The sequence below is a fragment of the Plecotus auritus genome, assembly GCF_963455305.1.
Source record: "Plecotus auritus genome assembly, chromosome: 4".
Classification (NCBI taxonomy): domain Eukaryota; kingdom Metazoa; phylum Chordata; class Mammalia; order Chiroptera; family Vespertilionidae; genus Plecotus; species Plecotus auritus.
The window spans coordinates 161,531,342-161,550,568 of record NC_137775.1 but is presented as its reverse complement, the minus strand read 5'-3'; the positions used below and the strand labels follow the sequence as shown (position 1 = coordinate 161,550,568).

Genomic DNA, 19,227 nt, shown 5'->3' with positions numbered 1-19,227 from the left:
TGTCCAAGAAGAAATATTAATAAGAATGTTCATTAGACTATTATTAGCACTAGCCAAAACCTAAAAACAATATTAAAGATTCTTCAACAGTATAATGGGTAAATAAATTGAAATATAATAATACAATGGAATATTATACAGAAATAAAAATGAACAAACTATGGAATAAATCTGATACATATTAAAAATAAATTATTGAAATAAAGACCCAAAATAATCAATGCAGTACAGTTCCATTTATTTTTAAAAGTTAAATAAACTTGTAAAATTAAACTATACAGTATTTATATCTGGGGGATGGAAATGTCATGATTAGGGGGGTGCAAGGTAGAGAATCTCTAATGTTGACAATGTCCTCTTTCTTGTCCTATGTGTTTATTTTGGGTTAATCATGAGTTGTATATTCACACAGTGTACCTTCTTATATGTTTTTATGATTTTTTAAATTTTTTTAAGTAAGCAGGAATCTATGAGAATTTTCTTCTTTCCTTATAAAAATGGACAGATGTGGCTGGTGCAACCCACTCCTGCCCTTTTTTTTCTCCCTTGAATAGAAGAAGTGATGGCTGAAACTAACTGTTGCAGCTACTTTGCAATCAGGAAGGAAAGACCAAGTAATTTGCAAAAAAATTAGCCCTGACTTGTTGAGCTGCTGAACCAACCAATCAGCAACTGCCTGCCTCTGGACTTCTTGTGATGTGATACAGATAAACCATCATTTTTCTTTTGAGGTAGTGTGATAAAACTTAGTGTGATAAACTTGCTTTTTAAAAAATATATATTTTTCTATTGATTTCAGAGAGGAAGAGAGAGGGAGAGAGAGATAGAAACATCAGTGATGGGAGAGAATCATTGACCGGCTGCTTCCTGCAAGCCCCACACTGGGGATTGAGCCTGAAACCTGGGCCGACCAACTGGGAATCGAACCATGACCTCCTGGGTTCATAAGTCGATCCTCAACCACTGAGCCACACCAGCCAGGCAAAACTTACTTTTGATAAGATGTCTTTTGATAAGATTTCTAAATATGTCTGTTTTCTCACCAGGGCAAAATGAGGGTAATAATAATTGACTTATATGGTCATTATAAGAATTAAATAAGAAATGTATGTAAAACACATAGCATATGATAGGTACTAAATATTGTTAATGTCTATTACTCTAAAACTTAGATTGGAGAAAGGGGGCCTTCAATATCAGTCATTCACATATAAAATATTTTCTATATTTCTGGGGCTTTCTCTCCCCCCCCCCTTTTTTTGTATCCTTTCCAAAAGGTACAAAAGGTGACTATAGCCTTGTGTGTGTGTGTGTGTGTGTATGTTTTGAGAATATTTAAATTTTATGTCATATACTTCACATCAGGGATCTAGGCTCTATCAATCTTACCTTGTGCTGAATTGTGATAGAAAAAAAAGTCAAACATTAAACATAAGTGCACTACACAGACTTCTTAATAAATTTCCAAATTATGAATTTCCTATTTGTCTTACCCTATGTAATCTGTTATAGAACAGATAGATGAACATAAAGCTGATACATTCTGTATCAGTTTTTTCATATGCTTAGTGTTAAAAGTTCTGTTGATTTTGGATTTTACAAATTTTGAAGATTTTTTGCTAACTGAAAGCCAAATGCTAATGATTATGAAAAGAGAATTGCTTCAATTTCTTACCAACTGGAATCTCTTGACCTAAAGGCAAAGCACAATTTTACTGAATGGTCTGACCACAATTGGCTAAGTACACATGATTTCCACGTCCTCTCAGATTTCAAGTCTTTCTTCTACTTCCTATCAGTGTCACCTTCCTTGAAGTATTTGGACTGACAGCAGAAGGAGGAAATAGAACCTCACCCTTATTTGTGTTTCACAAACTGTCTCGTGAGCAGAGTGAGAAGTAACTGTGAGGGTAGATGTTCAAGTGGAAGTTCAGTGCAGTTGGACTGAACAAGGACTCAATGGAACAAAATCATCATTCCTTCCATGAGTCTTTGATATTCCCCACTATGCCATGTTGATGAATGCTGGATGACTCTCAAATTTGCCCTGATACCCTCGCTGCCCTTTCAGCTTCTAATGGTATTGTGAAGCTCTTTGGGGGGTCCTTGACTCCATGCTTCTGTCAGACTGACTCTTCATGAATCCATGTTCTGCATGACAGTACAGTAGACACCATTAAAGAGCCCAAATGACATATCAGAGAGACATTTAAAAAGGATTGTTAAAGGTAAGAGATATTAATACACACATAAGAAGAGAGAATTCCATTGATCCACAGGACAGAAGTTCTGTTGGAAGCCAACTAAACCACAAATGTGTTCTAATATTTAAAACTCAAAAGTTAACCCCATGCAAAATACTAAAATTGAGAAAATGTGACGGGAAAAAATGAGTGGGCTTGTTTTCATAGACAACAGCACATGTGTGAGCCTGATTACACAGTATATGGGGTGCACACACACACACACACACACACACACACACACACACACACACCCTTCCTACTCCTCTACTTTCCATGAATTAGATTCTGAAAAACTATTCATTAAGAAATTTCTTGTTTGTTAGATCCAAAGTAACAACAGTTTGCAAATATAAGGAAGCAGATTTGCTATGTTACTGTGAGATTTGATTGCATTGGAATAGTGAGAAGACTCTAACTATATGAGCTTCTATTACACCTCTATACCACACAATAATGGAAGCTGAAACTTGTCTATGTATGCCCCATGAAAGATGAATTTCAGTTTCCTGGCCCATCATTGGTCCATCATACCATTCAAATACTACACATCTTCAGGGCTAGGATGGTCGTACCCTACTCTCAGCACCCATTGCCAAGAGACAAATACCCCGTCTCTTAGCAAAGAAAGAACAACCATGCAAAGATGTTTAATCTAATGGGGTGTCATGCAATGCAGCTAACCAAACAAACATATGCAGTATGCTGAAAACAGAACAAATGGGCTACTGCACAGGGCCTCACCTAAGCAAAGCCCTGAGTGGCAGATTAAGTCAAATATAATCTTGAAGACTGGATTTTAGGAGAATACATACTTCTGAAAGAAAATTCTGTACAAATTTTAAACATGAAGGAAAATGGGAGGAAAATCATGACATGCAGTGAATAATATACAGCAGAGTCAAAACACCCTAACTATTCCTGTCACGTGGGTTGTCGTAAATTCTACAGACATCTCTAACTTTTTCATTAGAGGCACCCAGGAAACTACCACAAATGATATTTAACTTCGTTGCAATTTGAAACTCTTGTAAAATAATATAAATTTTACAAAGAGTTGTAAGATTTTTTTTTAATTTACCCCAAGGATATCTGCATTTTTATTGCTCCCTTTCATTTAGTGTAAAACTAAAAATAATGTACATACTCGCATAATTATTTTTAAAAGCAGTGTCAAAATTATCAATGGCTTAATTTCTAAAAATTTTAAAGATACAAATAATGTGTTCTGCAAGGAAACAAAAGACACTGCCAAGAGCAGTGCTCTAGTAGTGGCCATTAAACAGGATCTCATTGCTGAAGAAGACTCAGAAGATCCAGGATGCTTAAATTTTTTTTTTTATGGAAAAGGATACAATACATGCTCCACAGCATACATCATCAGGGAAATGCGAATTAAAACAACAATTAGATGCCACTACACACCTATTAGATTGGCCAAAACCTGAAACACTGACAACACCAAATGCTGTCAAAGATGGGAGCAGCAGGAATTCTCTTTCATTGTGGGTGTGAATGCAAATGGTATAACCACGTTGGCGGTCCACAGGAAAACTTCACGTGGATTGTTTATCTCGGCTTTGTTCATAGTTGCCAAAGCTTGGAAGCAACCAAGATATCTTGCAGTAGGTGAATGGATAATGGATAATGTAGTAAATTCAGACAACGGAATATTATCCAGAGCTAAAAAGAAATTAGCTATCAAGCTGTGAAAGGACACAGAGGAAACTTAGATACATGTTACTAAGTGAACGAAGCCGATCTGAAAAGACCTGTGTGATTTAATCTGTATGACATTTGGAAAAAGCAAAACTATGGAGACAAGACCATCAGAGGTTGCCAGAGATTGGGGCCAGTGGGATGGATGAATAGGAGGGCCGAGCACAGAGGATACTTAGGGTGGTGAAAATACTCTGTAGGACACTATAATGGCAGACACATGCACATTATGTACACTCAGAACTGTATGGCTTACCATACAGTCCTCATTACCAAGAATGAACTGTATGGTAAATCACAGACGCTGTGTCATTGTGGTGTGTCAATACCAGTCCATCAATTGTAACAAATCTACCACTCTTATTGATCCTGGGGAGGCTACTGCATGTGTGGGCAGTGGAATATTTGGGAAATCTCTTTACCTTTTCTTCAATTTTGCTGTGAATCTAAAACGGCTCTTAAAAAAATAGCTTTTATTTTAAAAAAAATGGAGACAGAAGTTCAAAATATCAAATAGAGCCAATCAGTTCAAATGTCTACAAAATTCCCATATTTTAAAAATAAAGTTACAATGCCAGGGATTTTTTAAAGAATACAATATAGCAACAGCCTTAGGTAAGGATATGCTTCTCAGCCAAAGCTGCCTCCCAGCAAGCACTCGGGGGTGGCGGGCTATGGGCTCCTTCGCCCTCCTTCTGTCAGGTGCACTTTCTCTCTTGGGTCAGGAACCATCCCTATGTGCATGGAACACAGTGGAACCAGAAAGCCTAAAATGGAGTCTTAGCTGAGTTGCTTGTTTGCTTTTTAATTTTGCTGGTTATGGAGGCATAATCCTACCACATAATCAGCCTCAACAGGGGAGCCCTCCCTGAGTTGCACTGAGACCAAGTGCAAATCATCAGTCTCACTGTGATTAACAAACAATGTTGACAAGATGATAAAAACCACCCCCCTCAAACTCCTGGTCATAGTAACACTCAGTCTGTGTGTTTCATGACCTGACCAGGAGTCAGTGTAGTCTAGGTACATGTCTTATATCAGTAGGACAACTCAGGCTAATTCCGGAGCTACTGATTTAGTCCTCATAGAACAAGTAATTTCTTTGGTGAAGAACAAATTAAGGATATTGATCAGTGGAGTGATTTTGCTCTTCTTTCTATACTTTTTTACTGCTTAGAGCTTGAGCACTTTGAGGAAGTATCTTCCTTCAGAGACTGTGGCCATGTGCATTAGCAAATACCATCTACTCTAAGTGAAACTGGAAATTAATTGTTGTGAATAAAATTCGTGCACAACTGTCATGAAAAGTCTTGACAGTAGAAGGCAAGACTCCTCTGTACTTGGTGACCTCAGAATAATTAAAAACAAGAAGAGAGAACCAAATCCCATTTGATCAACATTTAACTTCAGTCTTCAGTCTTCTCCTCAGAAAAAAAATCATTCCAAGCACATCAGTGGAGCCTGGAAGCACTTCACAGCAGATCATTTAACCAGAATGAGATGAGGAATCTCTAAAAAGCTTATTCACTCCAAACACTCAGCTGCTGAACATAAGAACAATTAAGACCTATTCAAAACTCTGGCACTGCCACCTCTCAATTCTTTCTTCATCCATAAACCAAAGCTCAAATTTAAAGCTGTAAATCATGCCCTGGATGGTTTGGCTCAGTGGATAGAGCCTGTGGACTAAAGGGTCCCATGTTTGATTCTGGTCAGGGACACATGCCCAGGCTGTGGGCTTGATCCCCAGTGGGGGGCACGTAGGAAGTAGCTGATTGATGATTCTCTCTTGTCATTGATGTTTCTATCTCTCTCCCTCTCCTTTCCTCTCTGAAATCAATAAAAATATATTTAAAGCTGTAAATCTTATTATTTATAACTAGAGGCCCAGTGAACGAAATTCGTGCATGGGGGGGTGAGGGGGAGTTGTCCCTCAGCCCAGCCTGCACCCTCTCCAATCTGGGACCCCTCAGGGGATGTCCGACTGCTGGTTAGACATCCCTCTCACAATCCGGGACTGCTGGCTCCTAACCACTTCTGCCTACCAGCCTGATCGTCCCCTAACTGCTCACCTGCCAGCCTGATTGATGCCTAACTGCTCCCCTGCCAGCCTGATCACCCCCAACTGCCCTCCCCTGCCAGCCTGATCACCCCCAACTGTCCTCCCCTGCAGACCCGATTGCCCCCAAATGCCCTCCCCTGCTGGCCCAATCACCCCTAACTGCCCTTCCCTGCTGGCCTGGTCACACCCAACTGCCCTCCCCTGCAGGCCTGGTCGCCCCAAACTACCCTCACCTGCCAGCCTGGTCACCCACAACTGCCCTCCCCTGCTGGCCATCTTGTGGTGGCCATCTTGTGGCGGCCATCTTGTGATGACGTGAGGGCATCGCATGAGGACCACCTAGGCTTTTATTAGTATAGATAATGCTGCACACTGAGGAATAGTACATATCCCTGTCTTCACCTCAGGGATATGGGGGCAGTTCAGAAGGAAGAGAAGTTAAAGCTGAGTAGGAAATAATAACAAAGGGGGTAAATAAAGGCTACCCTAATTCTTACCTGGTGAATTCCACCTACAATTTAGAGCTGAGGGGTGAAGCTGAAGTGATCATCAGTTTAGCCAACTACAACAGAATGAACTTTTGAGCCAGTTGACAGGCATATATTGAGCAGGTAAAAGTGCCCGCACTGTCTTCTCCTTGGCTCTCACGGGGTCTGTCTGCCAACAGCAGTGCATCCAGGACGTTAGCTTGTCCTGTGCATGTCTTGCACTTCAAACATCATGAGTTTGTGTCATTGTTAAAACACTAGTTTCAACCTGGGTCTCATATTGAATGAAATCCTGGTTCGATTTATAAAATATGTTGATAGTTTACTGTAGCTGTTTTAGAAAACTTAAACCTGGTTTGTGATTTATTTTTGTCTCTTAGTTTGTTTGCTTTTTAATTACTATGGTTTGTAGCTGAGTAAGAAACAATGGCAATTTAATTAGTTTAAGTCCCAGCTACTCTTTTCTAGTTTAGGGTTCACAGTTTTGGCGCTAAATCCTTCTCAGTCACTATATTGTTTTAAATAAACAAAGTATGTGATTCCCCAAAAGCACTTTTTTGAAATATTCACCTCGTGACATCACATTTTTACTCAAACTAGTCTTCTTGGTATGTCTATAAAGAAGAAAATACAATTCTGAAACTACCTGCTTGGTGAAAGAAGAAATTTTTACATAAAATGGGAAATGGGGGAAACTAGTAGAAACAATTAGAAAACTTTCCTTCAGTCACAACAATTACTCCCACAGAGGACACACACCCTATGCTTAGTGAGAAAACTTTCACTTCATTTCCTTATTTCCCACCAAAGAAAATGAACAATAATAGAATACAATTTAATAATAATAGTAGTAGTCATAATAATGCTAGTGAATGAGTGATATTAATAGGGCCACTAACTGCACTCTAATTGTATCAGTAAATCAACTACAAATTTTAATACATCAACAATTAATAGTAACATTATCTGCAATACACCTTGTCAAAATACACTGTATCAAGACACCCTGGATGAGAAGTGCAGAAGACACAGTGTTATCCCAGGGCTGACCTCGCCTTAGGACCTGAAGCAGAATCTAAGAATGCCTGTATGAGGCATTTAATGGGATGTTTTGTACTGTTTTTAAGGTAGGGTGCTGATAGAAATGAACCTGTAGCGTGAAGGGAATTGACCAAATAAAAGAGGGAGAACTGTAGAAGCAAAGGTTTTAAAACACAAAAAGAAATGGGGTCAGCCCTAACCGGTTTGGCTCAGTGGATAGAGCGTCAGCCTGCGGACTGAAGGGTCCCAGGTTCAATTCCGGTCAAGGGCATGTACCTTGGTTGTGGGCACATCCCCAGTAGTGGGTGTGCAGGAGGTGGCTGATCAATGTTTCTCTCTCATTGATGTTTCTAACTCTCTATCCCTCTCCCTTCCTCTCTGTAAAAAATCAATAAAATATATTAAAAAAAAAAGAAAGAAAGAAATGGGGTTATCCAGGACCCAAAGAAGGTGGTGTATTTGATTTTGGTAAGAGTTTGGACACTTGAGAAAATAGCAAAGCAAAAGCAAACAAAAACAAAAACTGGTACTAATAACGCAGGTGAGTGGATAGAGCTGGAGATGTTGCTCTAATCTGATTACTCCATTGCTCTTACTGAAGGACCAGGGACGACTGTGTCAGCACAGAATGAGACAGAAAGAGGCCGAGAGTAAATATTCAAGCGGCGTGTGGAGGGAGTGCTGGGCAGCACTGAGCACCTGTTTGAGATTTGAGTCCTCCACCCTCTGTTCAGAGGTTCTTGCCCATAGAATGTGTCATTGGATGGTCCACCGCTGATGAAGGTTTGGCAATGAGCCCTTTTCCCCTCTTTCCCCCGCTTGCTAGAGTGGAGGTCACTGTTGCCTCCTGTTCCTCTACTTTTTCTTTTCCATCTTTCTCCTCTGCCGCCCCACTCCCACCTCTAGCCCAATCGTTAAAACTCTTTGAAAGGAGAAAACAAAACAGCAACCTCAGCAAACACATATTAAAATCTTTTCCAATTCAGTGTTCCTGCTTCTGTTCTTCTTCCTTTTCTCTCCCTTCCACACCACTCCCTTCCCTTCCTGAGAATTCAGGGGTAAGACAATCAGGTGGGACCGAGTAAGGGAGGGATCGGTGCTAGAAGTCGAGAAGAGCACAAAGCCTAAACAACTTGAGGTTGGTGTTCACATCGTGGACGTGGATACAAATTTTCAGGAAAACTGGCATTTCTAATAAGTTTATGTTTTTTAGACACAGTGGGGTGAATGAACATCAAAGGAGAGAGAGATAAAACCATGGTAGAAAGCGTGAATTCTAAGGGGAGCCCTGATCAGCATGACGACAGAGAGTACCTTTGGAGAAAATGATGCTGAGACTAGCTAACATATATACACAGAGAACCATAGCTCCCAGGACACCCCAGCAGGTATTGGGAATCCAGACTGCCCAGGTACCTTGGAAGATCCCAAAAGCGCCAGAGATTTCACATCAGTCCTCTATCCCTTTGGAGAGACGCTAGAAAGCCTCAGTGGTGCTGCAGCCCTCCACCTTCCTAACTAGATGTACTTGGGGCAAGAGGCAAATGGTCCAGGGCAAGATGCCCAATTGACACAAAAGGCGTGTTCTGAGGCTACATGCGAGGAGGCACAGATGCTGGCCCTCTGTGCAGAGGTGAGGGGCAGTGTGGGAGGGCAAAAAAGTATCTATCCTGAGACATGTCAACAGCAAACCTTTTTTACTAAAAGTAGTCTCCATTCAAGATGAAACATAACTGGAAAATGTCAAACTGCCCATTCCAGTCAAATAGCTGGCCAGGGGCATAATTTTCTCAAATTGCATCCGCTTTTATGACTAAGTGGGGCACCTGGAAGCAGTTCTAAATGATTCTCAAGAGTGAGCATCGCTGCTGCTCCTTCTGTGCAAAAGCATCTTCTTTCAGTGCAGTCACCACCACATCCTGATAACGTCAGAGCCTCCCTGCACCCACCCTCACCCCACCAATAGGCCCCGAATGCCCCAGAAAGCTGACACCTCAATTCTGGAAAATGTTGCTCCTCTATCACAAAAACACAACAATTGAGTCATGAGTAGTTAGCATGACTGTGCTCTCTCCTCTCAATAAACAAGCAGCATCCCTTACTGAGCAGCCTGCCTTTCACTCACTCCAAACGAATTAAACAAGGCTTCCGAAAGAAAAAAAGACTTAGGAAAGGTAACAAGACTCCATGCTTTACAGTTAAAATGACATGGATCATCTCATTCCTTTTCACTTATATTTAATGTGACCAAGTTTGAGATGGTTATTAAGCTACGGACTCTCAGCTCCAAACCTACACCCTCACACTCAGCTTTGGGGTGCTGGGCCTGGGACTCTGCAAACCATCTTTCCGCTGGGTCTCTTAGATATTCCAGGAATGGATGCTGGTGGGAGACTAGAGGCTGGAGTAGAGAGAGGAGACTTATTGCCGGTTATGCTGGTGGGCCCTGGATGCAATCACATGTACCCTTATAAGAAAAAGGCAGGGAGGTCTGACTCGGACACACAGAGCAGAAGCCACACAAAGAGGAGGGGGCAACATGACCCTGGAGGCAGTGAGTGGACTGACGCAGGCACAGGGCCAGGAACGCCAAGCAAGGCCACAGACTCTGGAGCTGGGAGAGGTGAGGAACAGGTCCGCCCCCAGAGTGCGCAGAGGGAGCACAGCCCTGCCCGCTACTCCCAGGGGTCCTCAAACTTTTTAAACAGGGGGCCAGTTCACTGTCCCTCAGACCGTTGGAGGGCCGGACTATAGTTAAAAAAAAAAAACTATGAACAAATTCCTATGCGCGCTGCAGGCCCGGGACGAGTCGGCTGCTAAGCAGGACAGGCAGCGGCACCCGGCGGGCCGGATAAATGTCCTCGGCGGGCCGCATGTGGCCCGCGGGCCATAGTCTGAGGACCCCTGATTACTCTGGGCTCCAGAACTGAGTGAACACACTGCTACTGTTGTAAGCCACCACGTTGGTAGTAATTAGATATGGTAGCCCTAGGAAACCAATTCAGTCCCCCAAGATAAAAAATAATAGAATGGCAAAAAGTGTTCGGACAACTTTGTTAGAGTAAATCTAGATTTGGGGGGTGGTGGTGGAGGTTGGAGGGGAAATAGCTGCCATGCCCTAGGACCTGTATTTCTGTCTCCAGAGAAAGCAAATATGGACTCATTTGTCCTATTTCAAAATAGTTCTTACAGTACAAAAGTTATTACTGTTCAGTTGGGATTTTTTACCCAACTGAGGTTCTTGAGAGTTTCAAGAACCAAAAAGCCCTTCAAAATTAGTGAATTATTAAATTTATGTAGCTAATCAATTCTTTCAATAATGACTATGTTCTTTAAAAAAACAACACAAAAAATCTGCAGATACATTGACATTCACTTGGGTGATGTGTTTCCAAGCATTATAGGATGCCAGCCTCCAGCAATTCAAATAATCTCAATGGTATTTTCTGTTCACTACCTCTTGATTTTCAAGCTTGAAATCTTTCAAATCAGACAGTGCTATTACAAAATAAGTGAAAGGAATTGAACTACAGCTGTCTCCTTAATAAAAGAAAGGAGAAAAATTCTAGCATTTATCTTAATGTGTACAATAACTTAAAATCCTCTAAAACGGTTTCTCCTTTTATTCATCAAGCACATGAAAAGTAATTTCCCTAAAAGCAAAGAAAGATTGTAAAAGAAGTAGCTATTCACTGTATATCTTCTTTCAAGTTAATGATATCTGTGTGTTTCAAAACTGTTTTAAAGGATCTAGATATTACCATCCAGGGTTAGAGCTAGAGATCATCCAACAACCCAGTATTCTGCCTTTCAGAGGTTTTAAGAAATATCCTTTCTGAGCTCAACTCTGAAGCATTCTAACGTTTCAGAAACATCTTGGTTTCTCTAACCCATTATATCACTCAACTGAAAAAGTAAATCATCTCATTTTTTTTTTTTTTATTTTTTAATGCTTAATGCTTCAAATATGATATCAGCTAGGAATGAGTTAATTTAAAATTGAGAAAATATTTTCATGAAATGACAAATTATACTCTAATATTCCCAGAGGTCGTTGGCTTCCAAGGTCAAGGCTAACTAGAAGCTCTGAGAGAGCTTACTGTTCTGCTACCACCAGACCTCTGGCCTTACAGGAAGTAGAAAACTTTCAAGGTACCCTCCCCCACCAACACATAACAAACTGGCAGACCATCCAGACTGAGCCTTCAACAGCAAATGGTGGAAATGGGATAGTTAGGAGCCTAGAGCCGAAGCAGCACTGCCGAAGGCCCAGGTGGAAATACCCAGCAACTGCCAGAAGTGGGTACCTGAGCTGCTGAGTGAATGGGACCAGGGCAGCAGACCAGGAAAGCACAAAGTTACCCACAGGCCCCCTAATATAATTAACCCCTGAACAGGGTCAGATGAATCTGAGACTTGCTCTCATCCTGAACGCTTGAGGAAGAGGCTATTTACATGGTCTTCATGTCTCCTCACAGATTACTTATTAGTTGCAAGAAGTAGAAGAAAGGTGTAATTATAGTGTGGATAAATCAAGTAATCAAAATTATCACCACCATCCAGCCATTGTGGCTCAGTTGTTGAGCATCGACCTATGAACCAGGAGGACAAGGTTTGATTCCTGGTCAGGGCTCATGCCCATATTGTGGGCTTGATCCCTAGTAGGCGTATGCAGGAGGCAACCAATCAATGATTCTCTCTCATCATTGATGTTTCTAATCCTCCCTCCCTCTCCCTTCTTCTCTCTGAAATCAATAAAAACATTTTAAAAAGAAAAGAAAATTATCACCACCTATAAGGACAGGTGGATATGTATAACCTCTGTGTGATACCCTGATGAAAATATAACATCACGTACTCAGCATTACAGCAGAGAATTAGGAAATCTTTTTAAGACAGTGTTTAAAATAAAACCAAAAAACTACAAAATACATTATAAATGATGTGTATAAAACATTAATAAAAACATTGAAGCAGACCTAAATAAATGGAGATCTAGCCCCATGCTTATGGATAGGAAGTCTTCATAGCATAAAAATGTCAGTTCTCCCCATGACTTATAAATTTAATGCAGTTCCAATCAAAATGGCAATAATACTTTTTATAGAATTAGAAAAAATTGGTTCTAAAATTTCTATTGAAGAAGAAAGATCCAAGAATAGCACTTCAGAACAAAGAAAAAAAAAGGAGATGTGTCCCATCATATATATAGGCTCATTAGAATGCTGTACTAAAAAGGCAACATGGTATTAGCATAAGAAAAGAAAAACTGACCGATGGAAAAGTACAGAGCCCAGAAATAAGCCCAGACTATATATGCAATTTTGATAGGTGGCAGAGGTCACAGGCCATTCAGTAGAGACAGGAAGAATTCTATAAGAAAAAGGAGCAAAAAAAAAACCAAAACAAAACTAGTTTTCCACGTAAAAATAAATAAATAAAAAGAGTTTTTTACCTCAACCCAAACACAAAAGTCAGCTCCAGCTGTATTAAAACATTAATGTTCAAAGTAAACCTTTAAAAAACTGGAAGAAAATTGTAGTTAATATTTTTCTGTCCTTGAAGCATGGAAGGATAGACAGAAAATTCTCCAACTCAAAAAACCCCGAACAAAACAGAAACAGAGGCATGGATACATGGAACAGACTGACAGCTGTGAGAGAGGATGGGGCAGAGAGGGGACTGGATGTATGAAGGTGAAGGGATTAGCCAAAGAAGATGTATGCATAGCCCATAGACACAGATAATATGGTAGTGATGGCCAGAGGGAGGGGGGCTGGGGACTGAGTGGAGGTGGATATAGGAGGGGAAAATGGGGACATCTGTAACAGTGTCAACAATAAAAATAAAGTTTTAAAAGCCCCTGATAAAATTGATTATATTAACAACTATTCATCAAAGACACTTTAAGAAAAGTGAAATGTCAAACTAAAACTTGAAGAAAATATCAACAACACATAAAACTGACAAAGGATATATTAGTATTAGAATATATAAGGATTCCCTAGAAACCAAAATATAGGCTGGGGCAAAAGTAGGGTTACGGTTGTGATGCAAAACACAGAGTTTAGTCTTGCATTATTATTTATTAATTATTGTATTATTTTCCACATGAACAACTATAAACATAATTTGCCCCACCCTGTATATAGTTAAAGGCTATAAATAGATGTTTTAGAGAAGAACACCTATTAATAATAAACATGGAAAGAAATGCTAAAAATTACAGGTAATTCAGAAAATTCAAATAAGAAATAAAATATAATTCTCACCGAACTTAATTCGAAGAAAAAACGAAACAAAAAATCTGGCAATATAAAGTGTTGACGATAATGGAAATTAGTGTGACTTCTTTACATTTCCGGTGGCATGGCAACTTTGAAAAACAATTTGGAGTTATCTTATAAAGCTGCAGATAAACACTTTATAATCCTGAAACTTTTCTCCAAGGTTATACCAGCAGAACTTTTCACTTTAGAAATGTGGACTGATATGCATGGACGCAGTGTTCAAACCATTAAAACACTGGAAAACATGTAAAATACCCACAATTAAATATAGATAAGTAAAATGTGGCATATATCATAATGTAATATAATACAAAAGTGAGAATGAATAAATTGAGGCTATCAGAAACACCATTAATGAATAACACAGTGGGGAGTCAAATGGCGTGTCCCTGAAAACTACATAAAGTTCTAAAGGCAAAAGCTCTTTTATTTAGTTAAAAAACAAAGTAAACTGAACAACATGGGGTAGGGCAAAAGTAGGTTTACAGTTGTTTGCATGGAAAATAATACAATAATTAATAAATAGTATAAGAATAAATTGTTTTGTGTACTCACAACTGTAAACCTACTTTTGCCTCACCCACCCTATATATTACTAGGCATATAATACATGGGATAAATACTTTTCAAAAAAAACCAAAGGATTATAAAATTTAAGATAGTGTTTATGTCTGTGGAGGGGGGGGCATCTATGGAAATGGAATAGGAGAAGCACCCAGAAGAGAATGTAAGTTATTGAAAATTTTCTAGTTCTTACATTAGAAGTGATTTGGGGTCTGAGGGGGTATCATATATAGACCAATGATGATATGGGTCACTAACCAAACATCGTTATGGTTAATAAAACTCTGTTCACCTGAGGTGTTTTTAAGTCCTATAACGTTCTCACAACACTCGGGGTACGATTCAACACAAGATGAACTGTTTCAAAAGAGACTTTTACTTTTTTTCTATTTCTTTTGTTTCATGTTTGTTACTTGTTGTAAGGGGGAGAAGGAAGAGATTGGAGAGAAAAAAAAAAAAGAAGTCTCTGCCCTGGCTGGTGGCTCAGTTGGTTGGAGCATCATCCCATACACCAAGAGGTTGTGGGTTCAATTCCTGGTCAAGGCACATACCCAGGTTGTGGGTTTTATTACCGGTCAGGGTGCATATAGGAAGTAACCAATCGATGTTTCCCTCTCAGATCATTGTTTCTCTCTAAAAATGAATAAAAACATATCCTTGGGTGAGAATTAAAAAAGAAAAGTTGTTTCTCTGCTGCTTCCGTTGCTGAGAGAAACAGTAATTAGCGCCTAAGCATTTTTATATATTACATTCATAACTACATCTCTTTGAAAACAAGCTCAGGAAGGTTCATGAGTTGCCATAACTCCTAATTTTGTTCAGATGTAAATTGGAATAATAGGCATAGCGCTTTTCAAATTGTAGTGTGAGAAGAACCACTCGGAGTGTTTGAAAAAAGAGAGAGATTGGGATTCAGTAGATCTGATGTGGGGTCAGGGAAACTATACCGTTAACAAGCCTCCAGGTGACTCTGCACCGTTTGAGAAACACTGATAAAGAGGGCATGAGCCAGGGGGTAGGGGAGGCCAGAGGGAGGTCAATGGGGAATAAAGGAGACATATGCACTACTATTTGTAATACTTTAAACAATAAAATAAAATTTAAAACAAATAAATTAATTTATAGTGTTTTAAGACTCAAAAAAAAAAAAAAAGAGTGAATGAGCTCAAAGGTAGATGCCTCTCAAAATGCCATGTGGTCTTTCCTTGTCAACAAATTCCATGGCGATGCATGGAACAGACTGGCAGATCTCAGAGAGAAAGAGGAGATGGGGCGGGGGGGGGGGGGGGCGGGGGGAGATTTCTAAAGATGCAAATGCATATATGCATAACCCATGGACACAGACAACAGTGCGGTGAACGTCTGGGGTGGGGGATGGGGGACATCTGTAATACTGTCAACAATAAAAATTAATTTAAAAACAAGAATTTGAACTTTTTCAAACGGCCCTACAACTGTCCTGGGATATGTCAAGAGTTGACTAAATCGAACAGCCTGCATCTCCAGCCTAGCCAGTCATACCACACTCAACAACACGCATTTTAGGAATTATTTTAAGAAGCATAAGGGAGCAATGTGAAAAGGTGACAAATCTTGCTGGATGCAGAATGAGGAGCATTCTGTTCCTGCAATTTCATTTCCCTCCCCACTTCTCCCGTGAGGCAGCTTGGCACCATCTTTGTAATGACTGAGGTTTCCCCACAGTGCCCAGCAGCAGCGCTACCCAGACCTTGTACCCTCTTATCCCTACACCACATGCAGACTTGAAGGCATTGGCCAAACACACCGCCAGACTAGCAACTTCCATCTGGAAATGACACTATCCAAACAGTCCCAGCACTGGCCTTGGCCATGGCTCCCGGCTTTGGGTTTAAAGGCTGGGTGAGGCACCCATCCCTATCCCCCTAAAACCTCCAAGAAGCAAGCCTGGTTGATCAGTTCTTGTAAACACACACCAAAACAATGTTTACAGGGAATATACAAAGTCTGGGCCCTTGCACTTTTGATAAACAGGAGAGCAAGTACTACTTGCTTGCTACTGCTTTAACGGTGTTTCTAATCTCTTCTGTTCCTCAAATGACTACATTTGACTATTTCTTCCTTTAATCAGGCATATTCTAAAAGCTTACATTGTCTTGGACAGTCTGGCTCAGGAATATTTATACACTTATTTGTATGATTTTTATAAATAAAAAATATACTGAGTATTTATAATTGGAGTGTCATTAATGATCGTCCCTTATCATAGATCCCAAGCTGGTTTATTAGCCCTCCTTAATACAGGCAAAGAGGGCTTCCACCCATACCTTCCCATGAGGCATCCTTTTCTTAGGGTTAGGTTGCTAAGGAGAGATGAACAGGTGGGATAAATTACATGAAACTGAGCAAGGCTTAGGCAACCACAGAGGATGCGCCTCTTGAATGAGCACCAAGGAAGGTACTGGCTACCAACAAAGTGAAAGCTTCACCACCTGCTTTCTAAAAGAACTACGGTAGGCCATGTGTGTGAACAAAGGTGAGCTACCTCTGCGGAATGCTGGGAAGTCTGTGATCCAGTTCCCACATAGAGCCTAGATGTGCAAACACACCCCTCTCCTTGCCTATTATGGGCTGAACTGTGTCCCCCAAAAAATCAAATATTGAAGTGCTGACATTCCCTCAGTATCTGTGACTGTATTTAAAGATAGGGCCTTTAAAGCAGTAATTAAGGTAGAATGATGACATATGGGTGAGCCGTACTTGAGTCTAACTGATGTCCTTATAAAAAGAGATTTGGACACAGTAATGTGTGCACAAAAAGACCACCGTGAGAAGGCAGCTGTCTGCAAGCCAAGGAGAGAGAACTTCAGAAGAAACCCAACCTGCCAGCACCTTGATCTTGGACTTCTAGCAGGCATGCTGTCAAGTTAAAGATGTTGGAGGTGTTAACAAAAATAGAGAAAAATCTTCACCTACAAGGAACAAACCAACAAATACAAGCTCTTCCTTCAATAGCAGAGTTTCCTGATAAGTCAGCCCTCCCCGCCCCACCCCCACCCCCCAGGGGCATGGTCCTCCTGCCCAAGGTTTTTGGTCTCAGCCAGGTTCCTCACTACTACCACCTCCATTCACTGTCAGAGTTAGAAATTATTCCATCCCATGTATTTCTCCATGCATTATTCTGTCTCTGAATTAAGCATCTGGAGATTAGATACTCTGTCTTTTTCACATCTGAATGTTTAATGCTTTAAGTCATGCCTAACACACAGTAGTTGCTCAATAAATCTTTGTCAACTAATTAAAAGATTCAGTAGAATGTTTCTAAAGGTGGAAATCATGGACCTGAAAGAGATTGAGAGGAGAATTATAAGAGTATCCCATCCAAATAAACATCTGAATTGCTTGCAGATAGTGGACAACAGGCTACATGATAAATGAAGTGAGGTACAGTTCAAAGAATAATTTGAACACACTATTATTTGAAAACTGCAACTCTTTTTTTAATCATTATTGTTGAGATTATTACAGATGTCCCTCTTTTCCCCCATAGCTCCCCTCCACTCGGTTCCCACCCCACCCCAGGCTCTCGCCACCCTATTGTCTGTGTCCATAGGTAATGCATACATTCATACAAGATCTTTGTCTAATCTTTTCCCACCCCCCCCCACACTCACTTCCCTCTGAGAATCGTCAGTCTGTTCCATTTCCATGCCCTCTATTCTATTCCATTCACCAGTTTATTCTGTTCATCAGATTTTTTACTCACTTGATTTTTAGATTCACTGTATTTGTTGTTAGGAATTTTAGCCAAGATCTCAAAGCCACTCCATGGTCAGTTCTGACTCTAGTGTTTGATACAATCAATATGCTCCAAAAGCAAATCATCTCACATCTCCCCTTACATGAACTTGGATCTGGGCATATTACCAACTACTATGATCCCCATATGATGGCTCACAATTTTTCTAGCTCTTTTGTATAGAGCAGGGGTGGGAACATTTTTTCTGCCAAGGCCATTTGAATATTTATAACATCATTTAAGGGCAATAAAAAATTATCAACTTAAACATTAACCTGCTATATTTGGTCTAACATTTAATTAACTCATTTCTAATACCTTGACAGGGCCAGATCCAATGATATCTCGGGCCTTATACAGCCCGCAGGCCAGATGTCCCCCACTCCTGGTATAGAGGATATCAGAGCACTTTTAGTAATTGTGATGATCAAATTGTTAACATTTATGCTTGCTGTCAGATTACAAATCAATGTAATAGAAGAATCAACTATATCATCATTGATTTTTTGAAGCATTGCATTACACATTATTGAATAGTATCTTTCAACTTGGTACTGTCTAAAGCAAGCAGTGGCCTTTCTTCGTGCTGTGATGCAGTACACTCTTGGCTTCTAAAAGACCCGAAGGAGAAAAGGACATGTTATCCCACCCTAGAAAAATAGAAACACAAAAGAATTTTTTAAATAAGTAAGAAAAACTGTAGGGGAAATGAATATACCAAGTAAGCATGAATCAAAGGAGGCAATAACTTTTTTTGTCAAGGGTAAATAGCAATGAACAGCTAGTAAGAATGGGATATACTCGTATTAGACACGTCAAATGTATGGCCTCAGATTCTCCCCATCTCACCTGTCTTCTGGGCCTTCAGCCGGACCCACTAAGTCACCACCTCATAGGCCGATTCTAAGACCCAGAACACTGAGTGGTTCAAAACCTGTAATCTCAGTCTCTTCCCGCCACTTCCTGACTCAGGTGAAGTATCCAGCTAAAGTATCCAGGGGATCTGAACTCACTTGTTGCACAACCTAGGGACAACCTAAAA

General features: G+C 40.2%; 1 pseudogene across 1 annotated transcript in view; it reads left to right on the top strand.

Moving 5' to 3' along the window:
- Window positions 1-10,092: 10,092 nt before the first annotated feature.
- Window positions 10,093-19,227, top strand: part of LOC308246871 (ferritin heavy chain-like) — an 88,503-nt pseudogene continuing 79,368 nt past the window's right edge. Inside the window, exon 1 of the transcript in view lies at window positions 10,093-10,176. The product of the transcript in view is annotated as a ferritin heavy chain-like (transcript). The remainder of the gene's footprint in view (window positions 10,177-19,227) is intronic.